Source organism: Eptatretus burgeri, chromosome 6, assembly GCF_056783735.1.
Source record: "Eptatretus burgeri isolate ZD-2024b chromosome 6, Ebu_testis_v1, whole genome shotgun sequence".
NCBI lineage: Eukaryota > Metazoa > Chordata > Myxini > Myxiniformes > Myxinidae > Eptatretus > Eptatretus burgeri.
The window spans coordinates 27,907,885-27,927,655 of record NC_140966.1 but is presented as its reverse complement, the minus strand read 5'-3'; the positions used below and the strand labels follow the sequence as shown (position 1 = coordinate 27,927,655).

At 42.3% G+C, this 19,771-nt stretch overlaps 1 long non-coding RNA gene across 2 annotated transcripts; it reads right to left on the bottom strand.

The window, feature by feature from the left end:
- Window positions 1-9,696: 9,696 nt before the first annotated feature.
- On the bottom strand, window positions 9,697-19,377 carry LOC147024437 (uncharacterized). 2 transcript variants are annotated; one of them, XR_015058823.1, is made up of 3 exons: window positions 19,162-19,377; window positions 17,713-17,780; window positions 9,697-10,012 (listed from the first exon to the last, which is right to left on the bottom strand). It is a non-coding gene; the product is annotated as an uncharacterized LOC147024437 (long non-coding RNA). The 2 variants fall into 2 exon arrangements; XR_015058822.1 differs by having other exon boundaries at window positions 9,697-10,005.
- Window positions 19,378-19,771: the final 394 nt, after the last annotated feature.

The following is a 19,771-nucleotide window of genomic DNA, read 5'->3' as shown; positions in this document are numbered from 1 at the left end:
CTTAGGTGAGATATCTCGGTAAGTATATGTGTAGTTAGGCCCAAACCCGTTGTCTAGAGGGAATAAATGTCATTCATGCGTGCTGCGACTCTTCAGGATAGCCGTTTTTCTTTTACTATCTTTATTTTGGACCAACCGCCATTATTACCACCACCAACCACGTCTCAACAGTCATCACAACATCAACCACCCACCACAACGCCGCTTCACCACAACAGCCACGACCTTTACCGTCACACCTCGCAACCGTCGCATCGCCACCGTTCTTGCGCCGCTTGTGGGTACCGGTACTGGACTCGTGCAGGGCGCGCACCGAACAGCATGTACAAAACATCACGGACTTTCCGCAGAAAAACGGATCAAAAACGACTCACGCCCACTTTTGTTCCGTCCAATCGGTGAGCGAGGGGCGATTTGGCCCCGCCTCCAGGGCGTTGGAGGGCAGTCGCTATATGCAAATTCATGGATCAAAAAGCATTCACGCCCACTTTTTCTCGGGCCAATGGGGAGCGAGGTGAAAGGTCGAAGGCAGGGGGTCAAAGGCGAAGCCATGGGGCTTATATAAGCGGCTGCGTTCGTCAGAAAGGTGGTGTGCGTTGGAAAGAGTGAGTTCGGAGTTCAAGAGAGTCGTCGGTGGAGCTGGAAGGAAGTTGCGCGTTGGAACGAGCTGTGCGTTGGAACGAGTTGTCGGCGGAGCTGTGGAGAGGTGGCGACGGCGAAGACGGACGAGGGGGTGCTCGCGTCGGTGCCGGGAGCTGAAGGCGGGAGGCCGACGGCGCGACCTGGTCGAGGTGGAGATGCTCGTCGCGGGACCCGAGACAGAATAAAAATCCTCCTTTCCCCGAGCATCAGCAACCCCCTCCTGTTTCCCCCCGCGCTGAGATAGTGCGACAAAAGGGGGCCCCCTTTCCACCCCCTACCAGACACTGTCCGCGAGGCCCGCGGAGTTGGGGCACCATCGCCACTTCGCGCCTCATCATCAGACGGGTAGGCCCGACCCGGTCTCGGCCCCAGGCCCGCCTCATCCTTGAGGGTGTTCTTTTTCTTGGTTTTGGGTATGTGTTGTCGGCGCCGTCTGTGAAGTAGAATTGTATAAGTGTTGCCGTGTGCTCGGTAGTCGGATAGCTCTGCATTGTGTCTTCGCTTTTACATTTGCTTTTTGTGTAAAATTGCATTGTGTTTCTTTTCCTTTTACATGTGCTTTTGGTGGAATTGTATATGTGTGCTTTCCGTTCATCGCGAATAAATGTGCTTTATGTTGAACTGTTTTCCCGCTTCGCTTCGTCATTTCTTTCATTGAATCCACATCTTGCTTCACGTAAAGGGTTGGTCCTGGGCTAAGACGCCCGATAATTAATCAAACCGTCGAGGCCGACGAATAACACCGCTCGATTATCCCGATAGTACGGAACGGGTCGCTTAAGTGGCCCGTGTCCGAAGTCGACCTGCGGCGAGGTGCGATCGCCCGGTCTACCCTCCGTGTGGGTACTTAGGTAGGTCGAATTTGGCGAGCAACCCTATCCCACGCGGGGGCCGATTGGCTCGATCGCGGTGAGACCGAAAGGTCCACCCGTGACTGGTTCCCGGCGTTAGTCCGAGAGGGTCACGACTGGATTGTCCGTCCGGTGGGCGACGTGCCGCGATTCGAGTTACGTAGCCGTCAGCACGCCGGCGGGCGCGAATCCGCAACAATATATATATATATATATATATATATATATATATATATATATATATATATATATATATATAAATATATATATATATATATATCGAAATAGTTCTCGCCAGTTGTAGTTATATATGGAGGTGAGTTATCGCCAGTACTCCAAACAAATTACGAATTCCTCATGCTCCTTCCTATACAGCATAAAGTTGTGGGTGACAGCATTGGCTGAGGGCACGGCTGTGCCGCTGATGCAACGCCCCTATTGCCAGTGCACTGGTCCTCATTTTGACGACCTCAGAATGATGACCGGCTGAGTCCATCCACCTGGTGTTAATTCAACGGTTGGACAAGGACTTGAAATCAAGACCTTAAGATCTTAAGCTAGCCACCTTTACCGTTGAGGCAACACCTGTCTATTATTCTATAATCACGTTGACAACTGGCAATTCGTGTAACTATGCGAGTTCACTTCCGTAGTCAAACTATTGGTAGTTATCTTGATGTTATTACCGTATCTTTTACGGTTGTAAAATATTGTGCAGTTCATCTCTTGAAACTCCAATTTCCTGCTTCTCTTGATTGCAGCTTTACTTGATTCAATGTTGTGGATTTATAAGTAAAATTTCTGCAAAAGGTTCCAAGTTGTGGATTTATATGTAAGCAATCACATCCAGATACTTTGCCTTTTAAAGTGCGATAAATAAGACGTTTGATTGCACATACTCTCTTCATTCAGAACTCAAAGTACAATTCTCTACTCTTTTGGCCTGTATCTACATTGCAACCACTCTGCAGGTGTTTAACCATTGAGTGGTTGAATTTTATTTGGGAAATCTTGATATTCTTACTTGCACAAGCACAAATTAAATACTTGTTAAACTAGGAGGGCACTCGGTAGAGTGCATACCTCCGCCACGTAATGTCTGATCCACGAGAACATATGGGGCCCATTACATTTTTGAAATATCATGCTATACAGGACTATATCGTTTTTGGCCCTATCTCTCAATGGTGAGGAATCACTGAAAAATTCTAGTCGTCGAATCCAGATGCGTATCTTCACCGAAATTGAACAAATGTTTACTTGTCACATACCCAACCTGTCCACCAAGTTTCGTCCGAATCCGCCCACAACTTTTTGAGATATCATGATCAATATCATTTTTGGTCTGATCTCTCAATGGTGAAGAATCACTGAAAAATTCTCGTAGTTGAATCCGGATCCAGATCGTCACCAAAATCTAATCAGTTCGTCCTTTTCAAACATCGAACCTGTCCACAAAATTTCATCCAAATCCGTCTGCAACTTTTTGAGATGTCTTGTACACAAACAGACAAACAAACAAGAAGAGGACGTTGTGCAGAGCACGAGACTTGCAAAATCCATGAAACAAATTTGACCTCAAAAATAATTGGCAGTTGAATTCAATGACCAAATATGCAACTCCTCTTCAAATTTCAAGTCAATCGGATGAATATGGGCCTATGTTGACCTTTTCACCTTAAAAAACAATAGGCCTCTTCCTTATGACAAACTCAACCATGTGGTGGAGTTTTGAGAAAATCGGTTTAAAATTGTGATCGGTCCACAATTGAAAGAAAGACAGACAGAATAACAAAATTGACGAACCAACATGCTTGAAAAATCTTCGATTTGGCAAGTAACAAAGACAGAAAGGCGTAAAAACATAACCTCCTTCACCTTCGGTGGTGGAAGTAATAAAAGAATAGCAACAATAAATAGGTAACCAAGCCTGGTGTTGGCTTAATGGTTAAGCTTACTGGCTTTTGATGTTAAGATCTTGAGTTCAAGCCTTTATTTTTTTACCCAATGAATTAACACCAAGTGGGTTGACTCACACCCTCAGAAAATTATGCAACCAAGCATCCACAAGCTGTATACGAATAAATAGGCTACCTTTCCCAGCGGCCTCCTCCACATTCTATTTTCCACTGCCCAATGCACCATGCTGGAATCGGTAAGTTGTTTTCACTGTGGGATAGTTTATTTCTAAAAATTTCGTGACTGTACATAGAGTTCACCTGTACAATAGTCACAGAGTGAGCAGGAGGCAGTGGTGGTGCGCCATTCGGTAAGGTAGCTGTTAAAATGTCCAATACTTGGGGCGGTGTTAAAGGGTTCAGTGCTGGCATCATCGAAGGCATATTGATTTATCACGAGCTCGAGAGAGCTGGTGGCAAATGGGGGTTCAGATAATGTAGTGTGGGTACCTGTCGGTACATGTGTGTATTTCTGACACATATGGAATGGGAACTGCTTTGGGACCAAAGGGTTCTTAGTTTGAGTGAAAGCCAAGTCTACACCCTCAAACTACCATGATTGCGTGGTTGGCTGTCAGTCTGGTGATTGTGACATTAATATAGCACCTTAGAGCATTCGTGTGTGTGTGTGTGTGTGTGTGTGTGTGTGTGTGTGTGTGTGTGTGTGTGTGTGTGTGTGTGTGTGTGTGTGTGTGTGTGTGTGTGTGTGTGTGTGTGTGTGTGTGTGTGTGTGTGTGTGTGTGTGTGTGTGTGTGCACATGCAACAGTGCAGTTGTCTTAAGTTTATGGAAACCCACGATGTAATCATTTAAGTGTTGGTGATTTTAACGAAGCAGAAATGGTTGCTTTGCAATATGTCATCGCTTTCTCCCTCACTCCAACTTTGTTGCAGACACAAGCAAACTGAAATGCAAAAATAAGTTGTTGTTTTAGAAGAAAAAAAAAAAAACACACAAACAGTTGGAAATTGTCGACTGTTTAATTTCCCTAAGGAGAGAGACTTTATAGTCAGTTAAGGTTTATTGGGGTTCACCTGGAGAAGATTTTCTTTACGTGCGATGTTTCTACATGCAAGTTGTACTTTTACTGAGCGCCCGTTGCAACATCAGTGTGCAGAGTTGTAACTCTCCATCTGTATCGTTCTCACCAAATCGACATTGTGTGAAAGAAGCAATTTATACACTCATCATTATTGTGTATGAGGGTTTGTTGAAAAGTAATGCCTCCTATTGTTTTTCTCTAAAATAGGGAAAGATATTTCAATGAAACAGACAGATTCTAAAATCAATCTCTTTTCTACCATGGTGCATATTTATTTCTCAATAATCACCACGGGGGTCCACACATTTCTGCTAACGTTCAAGTCGCTTAGTGATGTCACGATAGCACTGTGCATCCTCCTGACTTAACCAGTGGCCTTGACCTCATCGTCATAAGAAAAATGTTCTCCACTCATGTATTCTTTAAATTTGAGGGAGAGATGAAAATCTGATGTCGCCAAGTCGCGGATGGTGATCCTTTGTGGCAGTCCTTCCTCCACTGACCATCTCTTATTATCAGGATTGTAAGGTAATGATGCACCCAACTCTCATCTCCAATCATTCATCCCAACTCTCATCTCCAGTGCTTCACGCTTCACAGCACTGACGTCATGCTGCCCTCTGCCATTTTGACTCACACAGCCCTGAGATATCTGGTGTCAGAATTACGAAACTTCGCACCCAGTGACGGGAAGAACTAATGTGTGGACTGCGCTTTGTTTCATTCGAATATCTATCTTTACCTGTTTTGGAGAAAATGGGAAAAAAAATAATGAAATATGTATACACAACAAAAGCAAAAATCACAATTTCTCTCTCCCTTTTCCTCTACCAGATATGTAGATGGTCCACACCTAATATTTCTTCAGACGTTCAGACATGCCCTTAGTCATAGGTTACGTGCAGTCTGGTAATGAACATAATGAGATGAGGTTTTAATTAACACCCATGACAGAACGATGAGGGACTCTTGAGACCTTTTGAGCAAATACTGAGAAGAAACCAATGAGTTTTCACTTTGCACTGCTTGCTTATAGAGACATTTTGTCAGGCTTTTGGAGATATTTTATACATTTCATTAAAAAAAAAAAATTGGTATTGAAATGAAAGGTTTGACACCTACCTTTTGATTTGTTCTCGTATCCCATTGGACGCTCGACATTCATGCAGTCTCATGGGGTAAATGCTTTGGTTATAACTTGGGGCCTAATGTGCAAGGTTGCAAAGCCTAAACTCGAACAATAGAGGGAATTTGTAATTTGGTCTGGGTATTCTCCCAAAAGACTACCCTTACAATATTATGTAAATGAATTAAAATGGGTTCTTATAATCTTGCAGTACATGAGAAATATTTTGGACACGAAGTTAGACACCGTACAAGGTGAGAGATGCATCAGTGGCAGACTTTCTGATTGAGCTCGAAAAGTATGACAAGGCAGTAGAAACTTAAGCTCGGTAGATATAACCAGATGAATGCCAAAGAATATTATACTATACGTGAAAGATTGTTTTTAATAGTTAGTGCCGGTATATTCGTTATCTCCTTAACCCTATAATTATTGCTACGTGACCTCGATCCAGAGTGCCATGGATTATGCTTCCTACGTTGGGATAGTGCAGCTGCTTCCCATAATTTTCTCTTGAGGTCATAGACGCAAAGGCCATAAAAGACAATGATATCTGGTGGCAAGAAGCTGAATTTTTGCATCTGTTTGCTCATTGCAGGCAGGCTGATGGCTTTGCATTATTATACGGATTCTCTTCTGCACTTAGTGGATACAAACTCAAGAACAAGAAGGAGCTGATACTCTCGGTCCCCCACCTTTTGGATGGTATGAGGAATAGCTGTGTGTAATATGAAAGCTAAATCTTGATATCGCCATGGCAACATCACTCAGCCAATCACAGCTGTGCTCTAATCAGGATGAGACAATGTCATGAGGAATATATATCTGCAATATGAAAGCAAAATCTTCAACGATTTTGAAATATCACGTACACAAAAGTACATGGACAGATGATCAGTCAGTCAGATGGAGCTCATTTTAATGTCCCCGGTCTCCGACATTGGCAGAAGTCAGAGAACAACAAGAAAGGCGCTGAAAGAACAGGAAGTGGAAATCATGGATGAAAGAACAATGAAACAATGAGAAATCTGCAATCACAAAGAAATCGCCAAGCCTCCCCTGCACGGGAGAGGCTTCACCTTGACAATCACCCGTGACTTACCCTTGTCCTGCGATCCAATGATGGCCATCTTTTTTTTCAGACCACCATATGACCTTGACCTTCAACATTTGGGATAGAATGTAAATTAAGAAAATGTGTCCCAATCATGAAATCGGAAAATCATCATGAAATTTCATCATGAAAATCAGGAAAATCATTCCAGTTATGATAAAAAAAACGTCTTTTTGTTAATTCGGTCACAATCCGAAAAAAGTAGGTCAAGGACACAAATCAAATATCAGGTGCACAATGTAAGTACGCCAATATGTTACAAGATCATCTTGGAAGGCCAAACGGGCTTTGAAGTTCCGCATTGGCAAAATTGAGCAATAACAAAAACGTGTTATTTCTTTCAGACCATCATTTAAACTTGACCTTTTAACCTGGAGGGTTATGATGTAAATTAACCGTAAATGTGCCTTACTCTTGGCTATCTAGATAGGTGATCTTGTTCTGATCAGACGAACCTTAATTGAGTTTTTATGTCTATCATTGGGTGATGACCTTAAAAATTAGTTCAAGGTCAAAAAACTATGTTAACACCAAATACTTTTTATTCCCATTATTGTTGAAAAATTTCATTCCGAAAGTCGCAGCCAATTCCGAGATACAGCTCGGCATAAGATACATTGGCAGAAAAACCTAAATGGCAGTTTAATACTCTGAGGGGTGTAAGACCTTGACCTTGAACCCAGAGGGATATAATGTAAATTAAGCGTCAATGCGGCTTGCTTTAAGGCAGGATAAAAGAGGAACAAATGAGTGAAGTTGAGCAGTGGGCCTGGATTTTAGGAGTTCCAGCAGAAGTTGGTTATTGGCCAAATAGCAGTGCTCTAGAAAAAAAAAACTTGGATTCGGGAGGGGAGAGCAGAGGATGGAAGGGACAGAGGGGACAAGAACAGAATGGAGGTGGTAGAAGAAGGAGAGAGAAATACTCCATTGAGTTGTGGATATAGACTTTGTCATTTGTAGGCATTTATAAAGACTTGACATGAAGGATGATGCCCAGTCAATGACTGACTTTGGAGGCCAACTTGGATACTTGCTAAGGAGAGATTGTAGCTGATGGTGAGGCCCAAAATTTGAGGGACAACTTCTTCAAGAAGTTTGTCCATGAAGTATATAGAAGGGTTCTGTGTTGCCTTGTGAGTACTCTCACCTTGCATGCTCATTCTGATGAAAAATACCATCGTCAATTGAACATGCCACTATTATGGCTCAATGCTATTGTTGTGGTTACCAAATTCGCAAACCACCATTCAGGTCCCTTAGGTGAGGTATCTCGGCAAGTATATGTGTAGTTAGGCCCAAACCCGTTGTCTAGTGGGAATACATGTCATTTATGCGAGCTGCGACTCTTCAGGATAGCCGTTTTTCTTTTACTATCTTTATTTTGGACCAACCGCCATGATTACCACCACAACCACAACATCAACCACCAACCACAACGCCGCTTCACCACAACCGCCACGACCTTCACGTCACACCTCGCAACCGTAGCATCGCCACCGTTCTTGCCCCGCTGTGGGTACCGGTGTTGGACTCGTGCAGGGCGCACGTTGAACAGCGTGTACAAAATCACGGATTTTGTGCTTCAAAAACGGATCAAAAACGACACACGCCCACTTTTTGCCGTCCAACCGGTGAGCGAGGGGCGATTTGGCCCCGCCTCCAGAACGATCGATATATGCAAATTTGTGGATCAAAAAGCCTTCACGCCCACTTTTTCTCGGGCCAATGGGGAGCGAGGTGAAAGGTCAAAGGGAGGGGGTCAAAGGCGAAGCTACGGGGGATAAAAGGACCGTGTTCGTCAGTCAGAGCCGTGTGGAAGTCTGGAGCCCGAAGCCTGCAGTAGCTGGAGAAGCTGAAGAGAGTCGAACGAGGAGAGCCCAAAGAAGAGTCCAGGGTGGAGAGTCCAGAGGCGGAGAGGCGGCAGCGGCGAAGGCAGACGAGGGGGTGCTCGCGACGGTGCCGGGAGCTGCACGCCCGAGGAAGGCCGGCAGCGCGACCTGGCCGAGGTGGAGACGCACACCAGGGATAATAAAGATCCTCTATACCCCGAGCATCAGCAACCCCCTCCTGTTTCCCCCCGCGCTGAGATAGTGCGACCAAGGGGGCCCCTTTCCCACCCCCTGCCAGACACTGTCCGCGAGGCCCGCGGAGTGAGGCGCCATCGCCGCTCCGCGTCTCATCACCAGACGGGTAGGCGCGACCCGGTCTCGGCCTCAGGCCCGCCTCATCCTTGAGGGTATTCTTTTCCTTGGTTTTGGGTATGTGTTGTCGGCGCCGTCTGTGAAGTAAAATTGTATAAGTGTTGCCGTGTGCTCGGTAGTCGGTATTAGCTCTGCATTGTCTTCGCTTTTATATTTGCTTTTTGTGTAAATGGAATTGTGTTTTCTTTTTTTGTGTGCTTTTGGTGGAATTGAATATGTGTGCTTCCCGTGTGCCGCGAATAAATGTGCTTTTGTGTTGAACTGTTTCCCGCTTCGCTTCGTCTTTTTCTCCCATTGAATCCCCATCTTGCTTCACGTAAAGGGTTGGTAGTGGGCTGAATACGCCCGATAATTAATCGAACCGTCGAGGTCGACGATAACACCGCTCGGTTATTCTGATAGTACGGAACGGGTCGCTTAAGTGGCCCGTGTCCGAAGTCGACCTGCGGCGAGGTGCGATCGCCCGGTCTACCCTCCGCGTGGGTACTTAGGTAGGTCGAATTTGGCGAGCAACCCTATCCCACGCGGGGGCTGATTGGCTCGATCGCGGTGAGACCGAAAGGTCCACCCGTGACTGGTTCCCGGCGTTAGTCCGAGAGGGTCACGACTGGATTGTCCGTCCGGTGGGCGACGTGCCGCGATTCGAGTTACGTGGCCGTCAGCACGCCGGCGGGCGCGAATACCGCAACACTATTATACGTTACAACAACAGCAGATTAAAATAAATCAGTCAAGCTTACAATGTCATATTTAATTGGGGGGTCATGGGGAGGATTGGGGATGAGAAAAGTTTTACAGGCTCAGGGACATAGTGCAAATATCTGGTCAACTTGCTGAAGAACTATTTTTTTCTGGCATGAAGTTTATTGGGATTATGTTTAACTTGTGGTGGTTTTATATTCACAAAATACCAATCATTCAACAGGAATAGTTCAGGATTTTGATTCTTCCAAGATGGAGTTTTCTTCCCACTTCCATCCATATCCAGCATGACGAAGTGACGGGTTCACATTCTCGAGTTGAAGGTAAACTGCGAGTCATCAGGCCATCATGCTCTTCTTATCCACTGCAGCTGCTCGCTGGTAGTAAGATGAAATGGTGGAAAGGCAACACCTTTCATCCATGGATGTTTCCCATATTTAGTGAGAACATTCAGGAACATGACAATTATGGTTAACCAATTTGGAATTATACTCTGTTTGACTTTCATTTGAATAGCTGGAATTAGACCCTCATTACCAATCAAATACTAAAACCCCATCAACCACTGCACAAAGAATTTACCACCCATGTTTCCTCAAATTCTGTTAATTTACCCTCATGTTTATAAAAACTAAACTCGAGTTTAATCCCAGCAACCACAACATTCTTAAGAAGCAACAATAGATTGCAATCCCTCTCAGATAAACATTCAAGTTTCACTTTCCGAGTCTTATAGATCACCGTCTTTGCCTAAGCCAACAAAAAATTGGCAAAAGACGCTTCCTTTCTAAAACCTGGCAGAGATTTAACACCAAAAATGAAAACTCTGAAATTTAAACACAATGATAAATTGCTAAACAGTTCCTTCAGCAAGTGAAACTAGAACTACGTTGTCGATGGCACACCATCACATATTCCCGTGCAGTGCTTTGTCCCATTAACGCAAGGTGAAATTTTATCTTGCAAAATGGATTGACTCTTCTTTTCTATTTGATGTGCTTTATGACCAAAGACTTACTTTGTTTCCTAAATCAGAAGTCATTGCAAGCATGTCAACATTTCATAAAACATGAATTTAACACTGTCCAGCAATATAGAACTGTGCATCAATTTAATCAAAGGAATGAACTGTGTATAATATTAATTATAATTATTCATAATCAATTAGATAAATACAGTAAAACCTGTGACTGTTTGTCACTCATGGGGGCCACATAAGTAAGTTCTTTATAAAAGAATTTACCATGTACAATGGTAAATACACTTAAAAAAAATCGGCCCCCATGACCCCACCCCCTCTGGCTCGGCCCCTAGGGATCATATCAAAAATCCGACAGTGTTGTGCACTTCCCCATACATATATCTACTATGTCCCAAAGTTTCAAGTTCCTATTTCAAACGGTGTAGGAGGAGTTACAGGGTAAGACGGACGGATGTACGGACGTACGGACGGACGGCGGAGACAATCACAATATTCCTGCTTTTCTTCGAAAGCGCGGGAATAATAAGGAAATTAAATGCCTGGACTCAACATACACATGGAAAAGAGTTTCAGATGCACCACAAAAGCAACATTCATCAGGTATCAATTCAGAAATAAAATGTAGCAGATGACTTGTGGGTAAAATCCAATGGGCTAGTCACCACTGGAGGTCCCCAGTTCTTTTGGGTGTAAGCCTTTGATAAAAACTATCCCATTGAGGTTGAGAGGGTGATACATCCGGAAACAAGAACACCCACTTCCTGTCGTTCAATTTTGGAATGACGCACACTAAGCTCACACAAAGCTAATGCAAGTTCTTCTGTTCAGCCAGAGATAATGGGCGAGAGGCATTCCAGAGCAGAGGAGTTTAAATTTTAGAGACCAAATGGCTTTTACAATTATTTGGGGAAAGCATAAGATCGGGAAATGGAGGTGCCAGATGGCACCGGAACAGGGACACTGTATATATATATATATATATATATATATATATATATATATATATATATATATATATATATATATATATATATATATATATATGTATATATATATGTATATATATATATATATATGTATATATATATATATATATATATATATATATATATATATATATATGTATATATATATATATATGTATATATATATATATATGTATATATATATATATGTATATATATATATATACGTATATATATATATATATATATATATATATATATATATATATATATATATATATATATATATATATATATATATATATATATATATATATATATATATATATATATATATATATACACATACATATATATTTATATATTTAACTTATCTGAGCGCAGGCTCTAGAAAAGGGGTGGGGCATGCGTGAGGAAAAGGAGTCGAATGAAGTGAGGCCAGAGCCTGGGCTGCAAACCATGTTGAGTGACGTTGCATGCTGTGCTATTCATTAAAGGTCCCCTGACACGCAAAAGTACTGAAATTTCATTTATATATGTCCTCTCGGAGTTTTTCATCAGGATTTCAGATCTGAAAATTTTTGCACAATACTCATTCTGTAAAATTCTGTAAAAAAAAAATGAGCCTGGTGTTGGCGCAGTGGTTAGGGCAGCGGCTTGGGATCCAAAAGGTCCTGAGTTCAAGCCCCGTTGGGCCACTGAATTAATACACCAGGGGGTTGACTCAGCCTGTCATCCTTCCGAGGTCGGTGAAATGAGTACCAGCATACTGGGCCGGTGTATACCCTGGTTAAAATAGGTGTACCATATCCCTGTGTCGTAAGAGGCGACCAGGGTTGCGTCAGGAAGGGCATCCGGCGTAAAACATGTGCCAAATCACTATGCGGATCATACGGATGATCCGCTGTGGCGACCCTGAACGGGAGCAGCCGAAAGAAGAAGAAGAAGACTCATTCTGTAAAATGTAAAATTAAAAAAACAAACCTCTTGGGGAACGCCCCTAAAAATTCTCCTGAAAGGGGCGTAACCCACATGACGTCAACTACAGGATGACAAAAGCTGCACGTTAATTACTCGGGTTGGTGGTCTTCGTGATTCTATTGGCTTCCTGTGTGTTTCCACATTCGATTGGTCGACTCAATCGCTTCGTTCATTTCTGCTTTAAAAAAAATCGAACATTTGGTTTTGAATAATGGATGGCATGGACTTTGATTTGTCTGGTAACGACAGTGAGTGTGAGAGAAATGAAGGATTTTGGTCTGAATCACATGGAGACTTGTCGGATAACGTAGTCGCAGGAGGTGAAGTTCAGGCAGCTGGAAATGAAATATGGCCTTACCAGTTCGAGCCCGAAGCAGGACAAGCAGAGGAAAATGGCGATGAAATTTCCGGCGTTCATTATGATCGGGAGGACATCGAAGGAAGACTTGGCAATAACAACTGGTTAGACAAAATCCTATTCATAATTCAATAATGTAAATTCGACTTGCATACTGCTCGATATCAGAAATATTTTAGTGAGGTGACGTGACCAACGCAGCACAGCTCAGCGGACATGCTTCTCCACGGCGAATGAATCACAAGCAAGGCCGGCGCATGTCATGGGCGTATCTCTCCGCGCATAAAACGAAGCAACCTCGCTGTCCGGATACGATGAAAACTTGTGTGCAGAACACACCTTGTGACACAATTGTCTCGAGTAGTCCAATAAATCTGACGTTCTGTTGTTTTTTTATTTATTTTATTCCTACTGTCGTCATGTAGCGCCAGTAGAAAACAATAAGCCTGGTGTTGGCTTAGTGGTGAGGGTGGCGGCTTGGGATCCTTCGGTCCTGAGTTCAAGCCTCGTTGGCCGCTGCATTAAAATACACCATGAGGTTGACTCAGCCTGTCATCCTTCCGAGGTCGGCAAAATGAGCATCAGTGTACTGGTAAAGGGGACACTGCATCAGCGGCATAGCCGTGTCCAAACCAATGATGCAACCAGCAGCCACAGGCAGCACTCAATAGAGAGAGATAGTAGAAAACAATGAAGAAAAGAAAATAATAAAAGAAAGCTACAGCACGTCAGATTTATCGGCCGAGTCGGACGGACGACGGATATATCGGCCGAGTCGGATGGACGACGGATTTATCGGCATAGTCGGACGGACGACGGATTTATCAGCCTAGTCGGACGGACGACGGATTTATCTGCCTTGTCGGACGGACGACGGATTTATCGGACTAGTCGGATGGATGACGGATTTATCGGACTAGTTGGACGGACGACGGATTTATCTGCCTTGTCGGACGGACGACGGATTTATCGGACTAGTCGGATGGACGACGGATTTATCAGACTAGTCGGACGGACGACGGATTTATCGGACTAGTCGGATGGACGACGGATTTATCGGACTAGTCGGACGGACGACGGATTTATCGGACTAGTCGGATGGACGACGGATTTATCGGACTAGTCCAGACTCTAGAGATCTCAAGTCAATCCACTATGTGCGAGTTTCTGTATGTGATGTCAACGCTGCAATTTGCTGAAGTCAACTTTTTTTAGGGGCGGGTCATAGCAAATTGTGAAACGCACCAGAAATGATCGAAATATTGCTCTAATTATCCCATTATTTATTTAAAAAAAAAAAAACATGGGTGATTTCTTCACTAGGAAGGTCAAGTTAATATATACACAAGCCGGTCGGCGACATGGCTGCTCGCTCTACATGGAAAGCTGGCCAACGCGACTGGCCGATATTCATGTACATGCTATCAATCAATTTAGCACAATAAATATGATTATCACAGCCCTCTTAGTTTGCGCCCAGAACCCCGACTTGTGAAATTTCAGGCATGTTTCCAAAGAGACTCTAACAAATGGCAGCCCTGGTAATTCCATTTATCTATTCGCTAAAGATTTTATTTTTTATATGATCCTGTAAGACATTCTCCTTGGGCACAAAAAAAACAGGTCCCTCGGAGGTCCAGTTTCGGAGGTATTGATTTTTTTCTACAGTCCACAATAAGTGTACGATATACGATAAAGTATTTTAGCTGTTGCTAAGCAATGCAGGTGTGCATAGCAACCATTCATTTTTGTGTACATGCCAGCCACATTGTACACATTTCACCCAAGTTTCATCAAAATCAGACTCTTTCTCTTAGAGATATTCGCAATTAACCGTTTCTGAAATGTTCGACATGTACTCGCCCAAAACCTATCTCCTCCTACAAATATTTTTTGTTAGGGCTGCAAATTGGCATGAAGGGAGCGAGATAGATTGCGCACAGAACTCTAAGCTTCGATTTTTCGATATTTTTTTTTTGTTTTTTTTTCGATTTTTGACCACTTTTAAGGGCCGTTGCTATGCCGTTGCTATGCCGTTGCTATGCCGTTGCTAGGACCCGGGGTCCCATATTTGAAAGCACACAATTTCCAGAAATATTGGTCCTACCTACCAAATTTCATTGGAATCGGTTGAGTGGTTTAGCCCCTAGGCTTGACCAAAGTTTTGCGGACAGACAGACAGATGGAAATGTCCAGAATAAGGGTGCTCTAAGAGCAGCCAATGACCAGAAAATTTTGCATGTCAAGGGACCTCTAAAGCTTTTCATCCCCTCACTTAAGACTTCAATTTGTCATACTAGAGACCCCAGTTTACATCAGGATGTTTTCATAAAAAGTGCGACGAATATTAAAAAAACAATGCACATCAAAACAGTTTTTCTCTTAAGAATTAATGGAATGGGGGGGGGGGTGCACCTCATGTCACCACCAGAAGATATATTTTACTTTTTACCTATAATATTAGACTTTTTTTGATTAATGACAGTTATATTCAAGAACAAATGCATATAAATAAAATAAAAAAACAATTACCAGATATCTATATATAAACATCTCCATATTTCCATATAAAGATATATACATATATAAATATATATCTCTCTCCCCCCCCCCATAACCCCTCTCTCTCCCCCTCTCTTCCCCCCTCGCTCCCCTTCACTCCCTGCCCCCCTCTTTCTCCCTCTTTCTATCCCTCTCCTCTTTCTTCCTCTCTCTCTCCCCCCTCCTCTTTATCCCTCTATCTCTCCCCTCTTTCTCCCTTTCTCTCTCCCCTCCCCCTCTTTCTCTCTCTCTCTTACCCCTCTCTCTCCCCCTCTTAAAATGGAGGGGTATGTCAAAGTGGGAAAAATAATAACGGGAGTGAGCCAGGGACATCGTGTGAGGGAAACATAGCAATTTTTGACAAACAGCTTGACTATTTGTTCTGTCAGCGAAGTGTCAGGTCGGCTTTGCTAGTATTTAAATAAAAAATAAACCTCTTCGATAAGTGGTCGAAGTTGGTGGTACGTCTTCTTCTTCCAACTGAAATGAACGTGGTCATATTTATCGATCGGAGGCAAACTTAATAACCTGGCAATCCATTAATATCAGCATCCATTCGACGAATAACATCTAATTTCACTTCTCGAGTAACACTTTTACAATGCCTCTTAGTCAATCTACAATTCAATACAATTCTTTATGTGTGAAGCAAAGTACAGTGTGGCTCTTTTGACAATTTTGCAATCTCCCGATTTGGTCTTTTAGTGATGTATTCTGGCATCTTTATCAGTCTTGTAAGTTCTGAAAACCATCGAGAATAAAAGGTATGGCTTTTACGATGACATAAGTGTGAGTTGAGACGATAAATATCGAGTAGTGGTATTAATAACATGACGATGTATTTGTGAAATTACATAAAAAGGGGCAACGTAAACTTCGGTATTACTGTCCCCAATTTGTTTGGCCATCGTATGAAAGGATAAACTGCACCTTATCAAAAAATAGTAACATGCTGTTGACATATTTTTGGTCGTCAAAAATCAGGAATGATACCATACTGTGGGTAATATATTTCTCAAAATGGCTTCACTGGTCAGGGGAGGAGATTGGGAAGCAAACAACGAAATGGGCTTGGGAAGCCATGGCTTCCTATTTTCTCTGAAATGTGCAGCCACCAGGAATAGCAACAGATTCTATAATTTTCTGTGGGTAGTGAGAAATAAACTGTTTCTATTGTACAGTGAGTCAGACTATTAAAGATTGTCGCTTTCACATTGGGAAGCATTTTTACACTTTGGTGGAGGGTGGTTCTTGTTGATGCACCATTCTTTATATTCATGCCCTTCACAGCAACACATCTCAGCATGTGATAACAAAAGCATTATAAAGTTTATTTTAAAAAAAGTTGCGGTTGCAGAGACGTGGTCTGCTGTGGTTTGTGCCCCATTAATTAATAATCATGCCAAATCAACCTTTGAGTCTATTCTTAAGTTTGTTAGTTGGTCTAGTCTTAAGTTTGTGAATCCATAATCTTAGGATTGTGTGAAGATTGAAAATTCCAAGCCACGCCTTTATTATGCCCAGATGATTGAGTTCCCAGATGCACAATTTATAACATATGTCTTCATAAATATTGAAAATCATGATGCAGACCTTATTTTAAAATCCAACATTTAAATACTTCATATATAATGTCTGTGAGGTAAAATAATTAATGTTAAATAATGTAAAATAACGTCAACGTAAAATATAATGTTCATAGTGTTTATGTAAATTTGTTAAAATGATACTAATGTTTTAAATGTTAATGCCAAAACAATATTAATTAAAATCTTTATGCTTAAATAATTTTAAAAAAATTGCCACGTCTGAGGCTCCTTTAACATAGTATGCCTCAGCGCCAGGACCTTTCATCCTGGGAAATGGCCAAAAGGTCTCTGACTGCACTTAGTTCAATCATTTCCTTTAGTATTCCTATTATGATGTACGTTAGCTGGTGAGGCAGAGATCAAGATTTAAGGATGAAGTAGAATAAAAAAAAATTAACCAATAAATAGTGCTCTCATCTGATATATTAGAATTGATTATATTTAAAGAGTCTGCTTGACCCAATCAATACATGCTCTTGTCTTGAAGCAGATTCTTTCAAATTAGTTCTTCTTTACTAAAGTCACAAAATCATTGCAGTAGGAAAGTCAAGGAAATACAAGGAAAACTCAACAAAGCAAGAGGCCAATCCTGCCAGAATTTCTGGGCCACATCTACAACCTTTGACAACAACTCATTCCCCCAATCTATAAGCGCACTCACCATCTACAACACCAACTCCATCCACAGCAGAAACCTAATCCATCCTGACATATCCTCAATGGGAAATGCTGAGGGAAACCGGGGGGGGGGTAAGGGGGGCAGGGGAGGGGTTGTCGTTTAGTGAATATCGCATTAACCCAGACATGAAATGAACTTGACAGCACCCTCAACTCAAAGAATGAAGATCTCAAGACACTTAAACAGTACAATATAGACACATTCATCAGATCACCAGAATCAATTCCAGTACACCTTCCATTTCTGGAAATGGCTTTCTACCCTTCTCTGCCCATTGCTTCTTGGTACATACGTATAAAATATCTCATTCCACATTTAACCTCTTTACCGTCTCTGCTGCTAATACCTTCCCAGGAAGATCATTCCATACATTAATGACTCTTTATTGTCGTGGGGTGCTCCAGTTGACAACAATTCAGTATTCCTGGTGCCAGGTATTAGCTCAAGCAATTTTATTCAGCAATTTAGACCAAACAATTGAGTGGAAAAAGAACCCTGCAACATGCAGAGTATAAACACGCCGTAAGTACAATCATTAATTCTCTTCACACATCAATGACAACCAAAATAACATCAACAGTATAACAAATCCACTACCGCTCAGGCAGTGATGATCCCCACCTCAACGTGTATTCTCATCCCTCGAGGAATCTCGTAAACTTCCTTTGTCTAACTTCTCGACAAAATCACTTTGAATTTTCTTTGTTCAAAATGAATCTCATCTCCACATCTCAAATGAAACTAGCATCCGTTGAAGACAAAGTCCTCGATATCCCCCGCCATAGTAAATGAGGACAAGTAGCAAAAGGCACCAGTTCAATTTATTCTTGATGTGTGTACCAAATTTCATAAAGAAATAGTTAATAGTTTTGCAACTATGCTGTGGAAACAAAGGTTAACCTCAATTATTTCTTAATACCCAACTTGTTTCCATGGAAAGTGACAAATTTTTTGGGGGGAAATCTCTAAATATCAAAAAGGCACCAGTTCACCACTTGCTTGATATGTGTACCAAATTTCGTAAATATATCTTGAGGTGATTTTATTTGTAGTTAAGCTCTGGAAACGAAATGTGACGGACGGACGGACGGACGGACGGCCGTATGGACGGACGGAACCCATTTCTATATCCCCCGCCAACCAACAAACAACAGTCTCATGAATTAGTCAAACATATTAATTACTTAAGACGGTGAACTTCCAATCCAAGCCTTGAGTCAGGACAACTACACAAACACAAGCAAGTCCAAGGCCTTTGCATTTCACTGCCGGGAATCAACTTCAACATAATTAAGTCACACTTTTATATATTCCTTCTTGAAGTCTACTTCCAAAAAGTTATCTCATTCACAGCATCGTCAATCAGTGATGGGAGATGAACAACCACTGCCTCAGCCTCCAGCAGATAATCACTATAAGTGCACAATCTACCCAACGCCGATGTCTCAGTCAGCACGGGAAGCACCGTCCTTGTTAGGCCCAGAGCAGGCCCGACCCTGCAACTCGTATCTGTTGCTTACTCGTTGCAGTCACCGCCTCTCAGCCTTCTTCCCACATCCAACTGGTCCACTCCTCCAAGGGTAACTCACAAGAGTGGCTGATTAACCCACCAGAGTGCCCATCACGCACTCTCTACCAGGCAGAACCCCTCACTTTCCCGCTTCCACATCCTTTTCTTCAATCTTCCTCCCATGCAGTGACATCACCTCCCCCCTCTTTCCACAAGTTTACAGCGAGATCTCTCGGCAAACGTTTCCTATTTTTCGTCTTATCAAATCAAAGCTATTATGATAGCACACTGTTTTATTTAATTTCACATCCTTTAAATAAATTGCCACGTTAATCTTTCAATACAAACTACTACTCTCCATTGAACTGAAAGAGTAAAAGGAAAACACGACTAAATTTCACTTTCTGACTATTAAATATTCTTGCCTTGTTTCTGTCTTAGTTGTCTTCTCATTTCTTCTCAAGCCATATACTCTTGGTCCTGTCACTATGTGATGTGGTGAAAAGCTTTATTGAATCTATTTTATCAATT